We start from the raw sequence: 15,124 nt of genomic DNA, 5'->3' as shown, positions 1-15,124 counted from the left end.
CGTATTGGTCTGCCAACAGATGTCAAGGTGATTAAAGTTCCCCATGAGAACCAGGGCCTGTGATCTGGAAACTTCTCTCAGTTGTCTGAAGAAAGCCTCATCTACCTCATCCACCTGATTCAGCAGCCTGTAGCAGACACCAACCACAACATCACTGCTGTTGCTTACATCTCTAAACTTGACCAATAGACTCTCAACAGGCTTTTCTCCCTCTATATACTGGAGTTCTGAGCAATCATTGTGCTCTCTTTCATACAGTGCAACTCTTCCTCCTTTTCTCCCCTGCCTGTTCTTCCTGAACAGTTTATACCCTTCCATAACAGCGCTCCAGTCATGAGAGTTATCCCACCAAGTCTATGTTATCCCAATCAAATCGTAGTTCTTGGACTGGGCCAGGGCCTCCAATTCTTCCTGTTTGTTACCCAGGCTTCTCACAGTGGTGTACAAACACCTAAGATAACCAGTTGATCGCCATACCCTATGCATTCGAATCACGGGTCCTCCTTTGTTGCTCATTCCTCTTTGCATTTCTTCCCGGTATCTGACTTACCCACTCCCCTCAGGGTTTTGGTCACCATCCTCCAACAAACCTAGTTTAAAGCCCTCCTCACTAGGTTTGCAAGCCTGCCTCCTTTTTCTCTTTGTTAGGTGTATCCTATCTCTTCCTAACAATCCTTGTGCCCAGAACAGAGTCCCATGGTCGAAGAAACCAAAGCCCTCTCTGTGACATCACCTGTGCAACCACGCATTTACTTCCTCAATTCGACAATCCCTACCCAGTCCTTTCCCTTCAACAGGGAGGAGGGACGAGAACACCACTTGCACTCCTAAATCTTTGATCCTTCTTCCCAACTCTACATAATCCGCAGTAACCTGTTCAAGTTCATTCTTGGCCGTATCGTTAGTTTCCACATGGAGAAGCAGGAAGGGGTAGCAATCTGAAGGTTTTGAACAGTTTTGTAAGCCTCTCAGTTACATCCTGAATCCGAGCACCCAGTAAGCAGCACACCTCTCAAGAATCTAGGTCCAGATGGCAGATGGATGGCTCAGTCCCTCTTAGGAGGGAGTCCCCAACCACCACCCGCCTTCTTCTTTTGGGGGTGGTGGTTATGGAACCCCCATCCAATAGGACTATGCATCCCATGCCTTTCAGTAGAAGTGATTCCCTTCTGATTTCTTCCTTGTGAGGTCCCTTCCAAAGCATTCTCCATCGCAGAGCCTGTGGAGAGAGCCTGAAAGCGATTACTTACCTCTGTAGGAATGGGGGATTCCCGTGCTGGCCTTTTTTTCCTTCTAGAAGTTACATGCTGCCAGTTCTCTTCCTCGTCCTGTACCTCTCTGGTTCTTCTGCCTGCCTTGCTTGCAGGATTAAACTCTGCCTTCTATCGAGGAAGTCTTCATCCTCTCTGATTGAGCGTAGAGTTGACATTTGGGCCTCCAGTCCTTTAATTTTTTCCTCCAAAATGGCAACCAGCTTGCACTTAGTACAGATGAAATCAGGGGCGGCCAGTGAGCCTAGGCAGACTGGGCGATCGCCTAGGGCGCCGCCGGCCTGGGCACCCAATGATGACATCACAGACATTGATGGCCGTGCAGACGGGGGCACCTATCGCGCCTTCCGCCTGGGGCACCAGCTGCTACAGCTGGCCTTGAGCCGCTCCTGGATGAAATCCCTTCTTTCTTCTGGGAGGAAGACAAACATGGCACATGCTGTGCAGGTAACAACAGCAGAACTATCACCATCCATACCTGCTGTCCAAATAAAGGTCTCTCTAATATCCTAATGGAACCGACAGGGCTACAACATTGTTGAATGAAACAAAAGACAGGACTATGCAGCACTTTAAAGACTAACAAGATGGTTTATTAGGTGATGAGCTTTTGTGGGCCAGACCCACTTCCTCAGATCAATTTGTGGAAGAAAATTGGCACGACCATATATGCCAAAGGGATAAAACCAAAAAAAAGTGAACACATATAAAATTGACAAATCAGATCTTAGAACAGAGCAGGGGTGAGGGGGGGGAGGTTAGTGTCTATGAGATTATTATATTAGCAGTGATAATTGGCCAATTTTCTTCCACAATTTGATCTGAGGAAGTGGGTCTGGCCCACGAAAGCTCATCACCTAATAAACCATCTTGTTAGTCTTTAAAGTGCTGCAAAGTCCTGTCTTTTGTTTCAGCAAGACCAGACTAACACGGCTACATCTCTATTAACATTGTTGAATATAATGGTTGTGATTCATCTGACCTCCAGCAGGGGGCACTTTAGGACAGATGTCATCTGACAGCTGACAGCAGCACTATGGTTTGTTAATCCAGCAGGGTGGCTGGTAATGGCAAATCCCTGATTGGATCATTTAGAATAAGATGTAGTCATCAATAATTCCCTGGGTGAGCACAACAGGAGTTTGCCATGACAGAGACACCTGTTTTTAAATGAATTCTTGAGAAAGAATTAGCATCTTTCTGGAACAAAATACTTTAGAGTTGGCAGAGAGGCTCAGCATCTGCATTGATTCAGGTACGTGGAGACACAGAAGATGAAGGAAATTGCCTTCATCTGCAAATTTGACACCTTTAAGCAAGGTCTGAACAAAGACATGAACTGGATAGGCTGCTACACTCAACACCCTAATGACATCAAAAGTTAAGTATCGGGCATTTACAGCCCACTCTATTTGCCTCATTCAAAACAGACACTCTAAGGCTATGGCTAGACTGCGGGGAGCTTTCGGGATATCGAAAAAATTCCGCCACATCCAGGGAATGTCTTTGCTCTTCCGTTTTTTTTTGCGGAAGAGCAAACGTACTCTTTCGGAAGTCTCTGTATTCCTCGTTCCACAAAGAAGAAGAGGGCTTTCCAAAGAGGATTTTTTTCCAAAATTTGGGCCAGTCTAAACGAGCCAAATTTCAGATAATCTTCTTCCAACAAAAGTATCGGGAAAAGATTCGCAAAATGCAGAGCACATTTTGCATATCTTTTTCGATAGATCCTCGTTGTCTAGGCATAACCTAGTTGACAAGATTTTTTCCCCTTCTCTTTCTCTCCCCCGGTCCTCTCTTTTTCTGCCATTTATTTGTAACTCTGGACCCCTTGCTCCATTTATCTGAAGAAGTGGGGTGTGCCCATGAAAGCTCATGATACTATCTACATATTTTGCTAGTCTCAAAGGGTATGTCTACACTACCCCCCTAGTTCGAACTAGCGGGATAATGTAGGCATACCGCACTTGCAAATGAAGCCCGGGATTTGAATTTCCCGGGCTTCATTTGCATAAGCGGGGCTCCGCCATTTTTAAATCCCCGCTCGTTCGAACCCTGTGCCGCGCGGCTACACGCGCATGAACTAGGTAGTTCGAACTAGGCTTCCTAGTTCGAACTATCGTTACTCCTCATTCCACGAGGAGTAACGGTAGTTCGAACTAGGAAGCCTAGTTCGAACTACCTAGTTCGTGCCGCGTGTAGCCGCGCGGCACAGGGTTCGAACGAGCGGGGATTTAAAAATGGCGGAGCCCCGCTTTATGCAAATGAAGCCCGGGAGATTCAAATCCCGGGCTTCATTTGCAAGTGCGGTATGCCTACATTACCCCGCTAGTTCGAACTAGCGGGGTAGTGTAGACATACCCTAAGGTGCTGCAGGACCATTTGTTGTTTTTTATTTTTATTATTTCTGTTACAGGCTAACATGGCTACCCCTCTGTGACAGAAGAACCTAGAGACATAGAAGAAATTGCAGCCCTGTGGCTAGGGTGGCTATTTGCCACCTAGCCACTTTTCCATCCTCTCTGTCTAATAGTGTGGTGGTTTTCAATCCATTTGAAGGAAAAACTTAAGAGCGGGCCAGGGATGCTGGAACAATTTGTACAATGGGGGTGCTGAGATCCATTGAATCAACCTGTAGACCTCACATATAATGCAACCCACTTCAAGCCGAGAAGTGCGGTTGTAACCCCAGCACCTTATGGGTTGTACTGACCCCGACAGATCCTTTCAGGTCTGTGGGAGCATCAACCACGTATGCCAGGGTCATCTCAGATTGCCAAAGATGATGTTCATGTATTACATGTATCAGCCAGTAGAAAAGATGTAAGTAACATTGATGTTTCCCTTCTCCCCTCCCCCATCGCACACTTCTTCTACTCCTCCAACCTGAGGTGGGGCAAGTACAGACATGTCAGTTCTCTGCCAGTTGTAGGGAAGAACATGTTGCATGAAGTGCCTGGTTCACATACTGTGCGCTAGATCAGCAGTCACATATGGGTGATATATTTTTTTCTTGTGCACATGGGTATGAGATATTTCGCTTCCCAATAGTCAGTTTTACTAATGTACAGTCCTGTTCTTATCTCATTAACCATCCATCACCCAGTGTTGAAGAATGAATACTTTCCACAATAATACATTTCCAAGGTCCTAAGGCAATATGAGACTTTAACAGGCTTCTAATATGATCTGGTACATAGGTGAGGTCTGGAGTGCATAGGACTGTGGCAAACTGGGTCCGTTGTTCTAATCAGTAGTACCCCATCTCCAGTACACGGAACCTGGGTTTCCTCTTGCTTACTGTGGTGTAAATAGGGAAGAGTTGTGGTGGTGTGACACTGGTGTGAAAGCAGACTTTACATTCACAGTTTTCATCCACTTGCCCTTCAGTATACATAAACACACATGCACACGCAACTTGACATCACAAATTCTTGAGCAGCTTTTGTGACTCCTGCGTAAGGCTGGCTTCCTGGCTTTCCTTCTATCCATGTCAACATTTCGTGTTTGTGTTCCTGTCTTGTGCACAGCTACCTCTTGCAGAGAGGGCACCACTGACATGGCTCATGCTGCAGGAAAGGAGTGACCTGTGAGCACTAAATATGAATTGAGAAATTTTATTTTCTTCAAGATAATCCAAGATCATCAAATACGGGCCAAATAGATGTCTTCCCACAAAAGGCACTATCCACCTGGGCCATTAAAGATTCAATGGAATTTTTGTAACAGTAGGGAATCCTTAACTGCTATGGTCAAATTCCAGTTTTGGAAGTTAAAAGTCTTTCTATTGAAATTCCCACGGCTGTTCCTTTTTCAGTTTCTTCTCTAGCATGTTCTATTGCTATGAACTTTTAAGCAGCTACCATATTCTACTGAAATGCTGCTCATCTTTTAGTGGAGGATGAAATGTTGCTGAGCAAGGTTTTCTAAAGTAAGTGGTGATGCTGGGGGCCCAACTTGATATATCCTAAAGCAGCCTGATTTTCCAAGAACAGGCGCTCAGCAATTTCTGCAAACCCAGCTCCTGTATGGTGTGTCACTTTGGACACTCAGACTTTTGAAATCTTAGCCAGTTTTTTATGAGTATTAATAGCAGCAAGTCCTTTTGAAAATAGCTTGTATGATAGCCCGGGCATCGTATTATAATATAAAATGGATTGGACCAAATTCTGCTCTCCCAGTGCTAAAAATCGAGAGTAATCCCGTTAACCCCAGCAGTTACCCCTGCACAACTGGGAGGCACATGTGCCTTCTTTCTTCCCGCACTCCTGCATTGTATTTTATTGCTGGCTTGCTCAGCATGTAAAGGTGTTACCTCTTCAAGGTCTCAGCATGTTTCCATGTGTTTTTATTAGACAAAAAAACCCCAAAATAAAGTCCTAAGTCCTGCCAATCATTGGGTCACATGATTCTGTCTCCTTTATCCCCCCCTTCTTTGTGCCGCATTTCCCCCCCGCTCATCTTTGTAATCCGACATTGTGATTTGTTCGCTTGTGTGCTTGTTTTTCTTCTCGAAGATTTGCTGAATCATCGGGGAGGAGGCAGAGGCACTGGAGGCAGCTGGCGGACAGTGATAAAACTGTGGCCACATCCAGCCTTTAGGTTTTGCCAGTGACAAGCCGCCAGTTGAAGGTCTGAGTCACATTCCATTTCAGAGCTAAGATTGCTGGGGACACTGGGATGGCGGGAGTGGTGCAAAGGAAAAAAAAATCGCCAACGTTTAAATTATTGACTTTGACAGATAATAATCATAATTAATAATCAATTGGTCATTTGTATTTTTATTACTATGGGCCCCAAAGGTAACAAAGCCGCTAATTCTCATTGAAATCAGTTGAACTTAGGCAGGGGCAGATGAGGATTTTGCCGGGCCCAGGGCAGCACAATTTCGCGGGGTCCCCCCTTTGACATGGCGCATGCGCGGAGCTTCATGAAGCGTGGGGCCCGGGGCGGCCGCCCCACTCGCCCTGCCCTATATCTGCCACTGAACGTAGGCACCAAAATGCTTTCGAGGTTTGGTGTGGAAGCGCCTCCGAGTTCCATTCATGGCTCAAGACCCCATTGTGCTAGCCCTGCACAAGCAACAAACAACCAGGAGGCCTCATGTCACTTCTCCTGTGATGCTTACAATGATTCATATGACAAAGCAAGGATGGATTGCCCATTAAAGGCCAATTCATGCTTTCTAACGTGTATGGTCTTGCTGATTTCAGTGGGGCAAAGGAGGCAGTTGCCCCTTTGAATTGCCCTCTGGTGATTCAAAGGGGCTGAGACTCCTGACTGTCACTGCTGCTACTGTGGCAGTGGTGGCATATGGAGTCCCGGGCCTTTAAATCACCACTGGAACACAGTGCCACGTGTTCTATGTGGCTTTGAGGACTGGGCTGGGGAGGGTGCACCACGGTCCAGCCAACACTAAGGGCCAGCTGCTTCGGCCCCACCCCTTCCACAAAAGGCCCCACCTCTTCTTGCTCAGGGGTCCACGGAACTGTCAGCTCCCTGGTATCAAGGAGTTATTTTTAGACATCACAGAGGCTAGGTTTATCCTGTGCTGAGGCTTCCAGACAATCGTGTTTCTGCTTATTTCAATCGGGTATTTTGAGAGACTGCACCCTGATCACAGTAGAACAAGTCTGAATGTGTCTCAGGATCTGGGAGGTCAGATGCCTGGGTTCAGGGTTCAACTCGGTTATTTAGATTGGACAAGTCACTTAACTGCTCTGTGCCTCACTTTCTTTGTTTGTAAAATGGGACAAATAAAATGCATCTATCTTTGGAAAGTACTTTGAGATCTTCAGTTAGTTGGTGCTATGTAAATGCTAAATATTATTATCTCTGATTCTCTCTGGAGTCATTTAGCAATTGCTTTTATGATGTTACCCACTGGGAATTGTTAGACAGGCAGCCTCCTGCAATCTATCTATCTATCTATCTATCTATCTATCTATCTATCTATCTATCTAATCATCTTTATGTATAGTCAGTCTCAACTTTCCCATATAAATTCTGTGATACCAAAGGCTGAAATCTCACTAGTCCACTCTGCTTTCTGGTTATTTAATGTGTTATAAACTCAGATCTGTGTAGATTTGTGTGTGAGCATTTTTCAGAGAAAACAATAAAAATAATGGTCTCCTAAAGACCACTGAAAGGCACTTTGCCTAAGCTGAGAGTTTTTCATTGGTGTCCTTAGCTAAAAATCCCTTGCAGAGGAAAGACAAGTCATCTTATCAATATGCAAGACAAGACAGTCACCAGATCTGAGGTCTATTGTTAACTTTGCAGCAAAGTTTCTTAATGGCCTTGGGCCAGTAACTTAGGGCAAACATTTCAAAGTGAAGTGGATAAAGTTAGCACTGAAATAAGTGGTCTGAGTTCTAGAAGTGCTAAGCACATGAGACACGGAGTGTGACTGCATTTTGGTGGTGATGCCTGAAATTTTAAAAGCAAGCAAGAATTTGGGGGGCTCTTTGGGATCCTTAATGAGACGAGGTGCTCTCTCAAGATCAGATTTTTGTGTAGGTGAAATAACAGTAAAAAAACACCATTCAATAGTGGTTTTTCACCCAGCAATCTCTGAGTCAGGGTGGTCTGGCCCTGTAAGCCAGCCCTGTCCCATTCACTCTGTGGTTGCCCTGATACACCTGAATTGGGGGTGGGACTTAAAAGGAGCTCATATAAATGCCACTAAGACTCCAGCTAAGGGGTGATGGGAAGAACAGAAGCCTGGATCTGCAGGGGAGTATTGTAGGGAACAAGACTGCTTGCTGCAGGGAATAAAGGAACAGCACCCCACTCTAGGAAGATGTGTTGGGGTGCCTGACTCAAGGGGAGGACAAATAGTGAACTGAGGATGGGTCCTGAAGGGCTTATGAATCAAGGGCGAAATAAATTGGACCCCAGCAAGAATTCTTGTGGAACCTTATAGGAAGGGAAACCGAGGCAAGGCGCTGCAGAGCTACCTCAGACTACCAGAGGATTCTTGGGAGGCAGCTGCCCAGTTATCATCTCAGAGCACTCTACAAAAGAATATCATTATCCTTGATTTTACAGATGGGGAAACTGAGGTACCAGGAAAAATGATTTGCCCAACGCTTCTCCGCTGGCCAGGGGTAAAGCCAGGAACAGAAACTGCATCTATTGAGGCCCAGCCCTATGCTCTGTGCACTATGCTGTCCTGCCTCTGAATGCAGCAAAAGTTCTTGTAATTCTGTTTTTCAAGGATTATTGACGGGCTGCTATTGAACCTGACTGACTTTCAGTCAGGCTGGGGCAGGCTGGATCAAAATAGCTGGCCGGCTGCAGCAGTGGCTGATTGATGTGCTGACTCACCAGGCCCCCTGTCTTTCAGGATGTGGCCCCTTCACAAACAGTAATGCTCCAGTCTCTTGACTTCCTAGTCCCCACGTGAAGCAATAGATAGCTTCTATTTTATAAAGGGAAGAAACCAGCAGGCTTGGCCCCTGTTGAAAATCCTGTTAAAGCTCCTAATATAGAAGGGCCTGGGAAGCGAGATAAGTCCTGTTTTAAAATTATCCAATAGGGAGCTAAAATCAAGAGGGTGGTGGGTTGGTTGGGGTTAGTTGGTTGGTTTTTTTTTATCATTCTCACTGATGGAGCCTTTGAAACTCAGAATGGCATTGACGGAGTTGGATATGGATTGACTTTCAAGCCTGCCTCAGCCTTCTAGAGGTGTGGAGAGATTGGCTGGTGCAGGGGATTGGTATAGGTTATGGGATGGAACAGAGGGGGCTGTGGGAATTTGACCTCAAATCTCTCGGTTCCCCAAGAAGAATGAGGGTATCCCGCAATCCAGAGTGAAAAACATCCCCAAAGCTGCATGGCTGAAGGTGTCATATGGGACACTGAGATGCCTACCTTGTCCACGGTTTCATTAGCAAAGCATGAAGCTGAAAGCAGGCAGAGCTGAACAAGTGGATCTTTATTATACCCTGTGCACTGCTCTGTTCATATGGTTGAGTTACTTCCGGTCTCACCCCAGCAGTTCCACTGCTGTCCTTTCGGTCTCTCCAGGAAACAAGGGCTCTCTCTGACACTGGTTCCACTGGCCATGATACACTCACAGATGCAATCTGGCGCTGTGTGGACACAGTGCATGAGCAGAAGCAATCAAGGGTGCATTGCACGTTGCCAAAAAAGTGTCATAATGAGCACTATGCTGGTAGCATGATGCCTGCAGAAATATTGCCAGTAAAATTTTCTAGCGAAGTCTGGACATGCCCTAGGCCATTGGTATGAATCCACCCTCAGAGCCAGAGCACTGCTGGTTCTCTTGCAGGGCAAGGGCCTGCAGGTATGCGAGACTCTGTCACAATGACAAAAATGTATAAGAATGGCCCTGCTGGATCAGACCAATGGTCCACGCGGCCCAATATCCTCTCTTCCACCAGTGGTATTGCCAGATATGAACAGAGTGATCTGTCTCCTGCAGTCCAGCCCCCCCCCAAAAGTGGAACTGCTTCTTCGGTGATGTACAGCACCCCACAGGTGGTGGGGAGGGGTAACAATGGTCCTTTCGGTCCATGGCCTCTTTGTTGAGGCTGCTTTCAAAGGGTATGTCTACACAGCAAAGTCATTTCGGAATAGCAGCTGTTATTCTGAAATAACTATGCGGGCGTCTACACAGCAATTCCATTATTTTGAAATAACTTCAAAATAACGGACGGCTTATTCCGACTTCTGTAAACCTCATTCTACGAAGAATAACGCCTATTCCGAAATAGCTGTTTCTGTAAACACCAGGGCCATTCTAAGTTATTCCTCCTGGGGCTCTAAATCGAGATGGACCTTTACATTAGGGAAGCCTGCCTCGGATTAATTGTGAGGCTTCCCTGTAGTGTAGATGTGCTATTTTGAAATAAGCTGTTTCGGAATAACACTTCCGGAATAGCTAATTCTGAAATAACAGTGCAGGGTAGACGTAGCCAAAGGGGCCACAATGGTGTTTATCTGTGCGTGGCACATATTACTTCTGTTCGACACCATGGGCCAGATTTTGCATAGACTCAGCTCCCTTTACACTTCCCTGGGAATGGAGATGTAATTGCTTATTGGGAGCTTGGTTTTGTTGGCTGTAAATGCTGTCTACTCCCATATTAAGTCTCTTTTGTCCTACAACAGTGGTATGGGCCTTTGTGTAAATGGGTATCTGGCCCAATTGCTCAGCTCCATGTTAAAATTGCTGGGATCATGTTCTTTCTCTCTAATACAGTGTTTCTCAACCCTTTTTTTAATAAAGTATCCCCTTTAAAATATATATATATAAGTACCCCCAGTAGCTACTGTTTTCAAACACACACAATTTTTTTCTACCATTGCAACACATTTGTTCAAACAACTTAATCGTAGCTGAGCAGGCGATGAAATTGTTGGGTGTAAAAAGTACAAAAATAATAAAGTGCTGTAAAATGTAAAACAGTTTTCTCCAAATTTCGTTTGTGTTGATGTACCCCCCAGACTTCTGTCGGATACCCCTAAGGGTACTCATACCACTTGTTGAGAAACACTGCTCTAACACTCCTCCCTTATTTTCTTCTTTGATAAGCCCCCCAACCTGCATGGAGATTATACGCAAAGCCCCTCATTGATGCTGCAGGGAAGACTCAGGTTTGACTCGCAAAATGGCAGAAAAATGAATGTCCCCAAACAAACGTTTTCTCGGTCCCATTGCACTGGTAGTCTGCTCAAGAACCGACTGGGCTGTTTGCTGGAAATCTGAATGTACGTTGCTGGCAAGGCTCCTCTCAGAACCTTAACCTTTGCATTTCCTGGAGATTTTATGGTCAAATTTGCAACTTTCATCCTGCGTTTAACATAGTTATTTGCATGAAACAGGCCTGTCTGTTGAGCTTGACAGTCCTTTCCTGCCAATCTGTCTGTTGTTCCGATGAAGGGGTTGGAAAGCACGCTCTTTCTCCAACTCTTGCTTTCGTTCAGACGCGCTGATAAGGCGTGGGCTGTCCTATCTCACGCCAGGAGCTGTTCCTCCTCCCTAACAGGCCCGCTCTGCTGGCTGACAGTTAGCAGCCGGTAGTGTTTGATAAACTTATCAGACAAAAGCTGAGCTGGATGCATGCTCAGTTCCTCCCCAGCTTCAGATTTCCCACTTGTGCTCTCCCTAGGCTTGCTTCTTGTGTTCTCTTGTCTTTCCTGATTGGGACTGCTCCTAGGTCACCAGTTCAAAACTGACCTCAGGGCCAGGAGCCTTTAAGATGCTCCTTGGAAATGAATGCGCCAGTGAAACCAAATTGTAGTGGGATGATTTTTAGGCTTAATGTCCAGCTCGATACCTGTGCTTGGGATGTTATTCACAGTCTCATATATACCAGTGGTGGTCTGGTTTGTCCTTTTTCTTTGTTCTTCCTATCTCTGGGGTGTGTTACAGAGCTGGGATTTGTGTTAGGGATGTGAAACTGCTAGCTGGTAAAAATCAGCCTTAATGGGTGAGGCTTGCCAGTTCCAGTTAACTGGTGGGGGCTGGAGCAGTTTCCCGTCCACTGCAGGCAAGGGGTCACTCCAGTCCTGCGCGGCCCTCTGCAGACATAGGTGCTCCATCCTGGCTGGAGCAGCCCCTGTCTGCGGTCGGCCTAGGCGCTCCGCAGGCATGCGCTGCTCCGGCCAGGCAGGAATGGCCCCTGCCTGTCCCCCCACCCTTCCCACTTGAATCAGTTATCAGTTACACATCACATTTAACTGGTTAACCAATTAAACGGGATTTTGCGGCCCTAGTTTATGTGTATGTTTAGGGGGATAGTCTCTTTATTCCTCTGATTGCTCTGGAATTAGATTGCATTGGCGAGTTATTTTTCTAGTAAGTATTTGTATTCTAGTAATGCCTACAGCAGAGTTTCTTAAACTTTTTAAGACTGAGGAACACCAAATAATATGTTTGTTTATGAGGAACACCAAGGATAATTTGTTGAGCAAAAAAAAAGGGGGGGGGGATGGGGCAGGGAAAGTTATTGAGAAAAAAAGGTTGCTTGCCCCTTTAAGGGCAGCCATTCTGAACTCTGTTGTTCTCTGCGCACACCTCCGACTGCCTTGCAGCACACCAGTGTGCCACAGAACACAGTTTAAGAAACACTGGCCTAGAGGGCTCAGCTGAGATCAGAGCCGCATCATGTTGGGAGCTGTTTATATAAATAGTGAGAGAAAGTGCCAGCTCTGAAGCGCTAACAATCTAAGTAGGTAGGGCAGACAAAAGATAGGCGCAAGGAAGCTTTCTCTCCATTTTACAAATGGAGAATCGAGGCTTAAGGATTAAGGGGCAAGTTTTAAAAAGAGGGTGCTGAGCAATTTTGAAAACGTGAACTAAGGGCACGGCTACACTGCATGGCTATTTCTGGATACCAGAGGTATCCCAAAATAGCTACCCTGCATCTACACAAGCCACCCAGTATTTCAAAATATTTTTTTAAACAACAGGCACGCTATTTCACCATCCTGGTAAACCTCGTTGCACGAGGGATAAGGGATGGTCTGAAATAGCACGTGATTTCGAAATTTGGCACTGTGTAGATGCGCCAAATTTCAAAATAAGCTATTTTGAAATAAATTCCAAATACGATATGCAATTTACATAGCTCAAATTGCGTATCTTATTTTGAGTTTAGAGTGCTAGTGATTTGCCCAAGGACACACAGGAAATCGTTGCTAGACCTCCTTAGTACCCCTGAGAAATGTGATTACATTGATAGATGTCTGTAGTGAAGACCTGGGCTAAGCGTCCCTACTGTCTTTCAAGAAACTCTGATACAGGCAGGACCTCAATAAATCCGTTTCTGTTCATAGCAACCCTAATTTATTGTCTTGAACAGACATGTTTTATTGAAGCTGGGACAGATTTTGCTTCCCATTAACACCCTCCAACCCCACTTGTTAAAGCTTTTTTGTTGGCATGCCCCTTTCTGGGAAAGCGTCTTCCTTCCCTTCCCCTTCCCTCCAGCTCTTCCCACTTTTAATCATTCTGGGTCCAGGCTATGTCCGAACCTCAGGTCCATGATCACTAGCTGGTGCTGGGATGGAACCTTCTATGCCTGAAGGCAGCTGGGAGCATACACCTCCTCCCCGCCCCTCCCTCCGCCCCCCCCCCCCCCCCCCACCTTCTGGCAGCTGCCTGGAGGGATTGCTTTGCATGTCCTTCATTTGCTAAACAAAACAGCCCAAATACCAGGATTTTTTCCTTCCATAAAGGAATGAAGGTGTTGGGGGGGGGGGGGGAAGCCTGGGGAGGGGGGGAAGAGAGGGCTCAGTGAGAAGCCAAAACAATCAGCTCTTTCTTCAGCCACAAAGATTAGTTCAGATTTTTTTTTTTGTTATCTGGTTTCATGATTGACTGTCCAGAATGTTTTTGGTGGTGGGAGAGAGGATGGGAAGGGGGGCCATGTTCAGAGCGGTCACCACTGGGAAGGATTTGCATGTTGGAATGAGGGGACAAGGGGGCAGGTGTGTTCTTCTCCTGAGGATGAACTGAGATTCTCAGGGGTCTGGTGAGGAGAGACCTGCAGGGCTCTGTCCAGTTTCCTCCTGGCCTGTGACTAAGCTCTCCCCTCAAACTCCACGTATCTACGAAACCCACTTGGCCACCACCCAAGAACAAAGGCTACAGGGAAAGGCAGAAGCCAAGAGCACAACAAGCGAAGTGGGGATGGGAGCCAGTTGGAAAAGGCCCCTTGCGCTCATTGCATGGACTGGAATTGAGCAGGGAACAGGGAATGCAGAGGAAGTGGTCAGTCTCACAAGTTGTGCCCAGTCTGGCAATACAGAGCAGTACCTGGCCCTACCCCAGATATACTGTTACCCTAGGTGAAGAATATGGGTAGTATCTCAGCCCTGGACTCAGCAAGTTCTATCCCTTCTCCCTTTCGCTGGTCACCTTCCATTTCTTCCCTTCCCCTTCTCCCAGCTGGCCTTGTTCTACCACCTGTGCTCCTAGAAATGGGCTCCCAGAGATTTCTGGGCATTGGGGAGGCTTCTGGGTCAGGCCAACCCTTGTACTGCAGATGAGCTCTCAGCACATTGGCCTTTTCTGGCCACCTTGCTGCGTTCGGCAGTGGAACAGCACAGAATACCATAGCACAGGTGTTTCTCTACACTAAAGGCTGCCTGTCCAGCCTGTGTCTAAAGTCAGCCTTGCAGGCGATGAGACTCCAAGACAGACAGGGCTTGTGGGACCACATAATTAGCATACGTGCAGGGCTGCCGTTGCTTATTCCAGTCTAACAAATCTTCAGTTATCTTCAGTGACACCAGGGCTGCGGCTGTCACCGTGTACCCTAGGGTACAAGGCAAAATACATGGCTGAAGGGAGAGAGTGGGTTCGAAAGAAAGAAGCTGGCTGCGGATGGTGTTGCCTTTACCCATATACAGAATACAGTGCTGCGTGGAGCACCTAAAAATTTGGGCACCACACCCTAAATTTGGTCTTAATGTCCACCCCGCCGCCTCTTCCTATCCCTGTTCTGTGGCTTTGCTTCCTCTGGAGAGGGTCTAATTAACTAGAGCAGTGTTTCCCACGAAGCCACGTTGAGAAACCTGGTAATAGGGTTGCCAGCTGTCCAGGATTGAACCGGCCGGCCCGGTATTTGCGCCTTCCGTCCAGTAAAAAAATTCAGAAAATACCGGACATTTTTTTTTTTTCCCCAAGGCCTGGCTCGGGCGCCTGACAGAAGGCCGCTGCCTGGGAGGGGGAGGAGCGGCCCAGGATTAAAGGGGGGCCATGACTGCATTTCGGCCTGGTCCTTTTTTTTTTCTCAACAGAATTTTTTCCCCAGCTTTTATTTTGCGGGGGGTAGGGGAGGGTCAGTATTTTTTATTTTTTGTGAAACCATCTGGCA

Source organism: Pelodiscus sinensis, chromosome 23 (genome assembly GCF_052426305.1).
Source record: "Pelodiscus sinensis isolate ZL-2025 chromosome 23, ASM5242630v1, whole genome shotgun sequence".
Classification (NCBI taxonomy): domain Eukaryota; kingdom Metazoa; phylum Chordata; order Testudines; family Trionychidae; genus Pelodiscus; species Pelodiscus sinensis.
The sequence above is the reverse complement of the archived record's forward strand: the minus strand, read 5'-3'. Positions refer to the sequence as shown.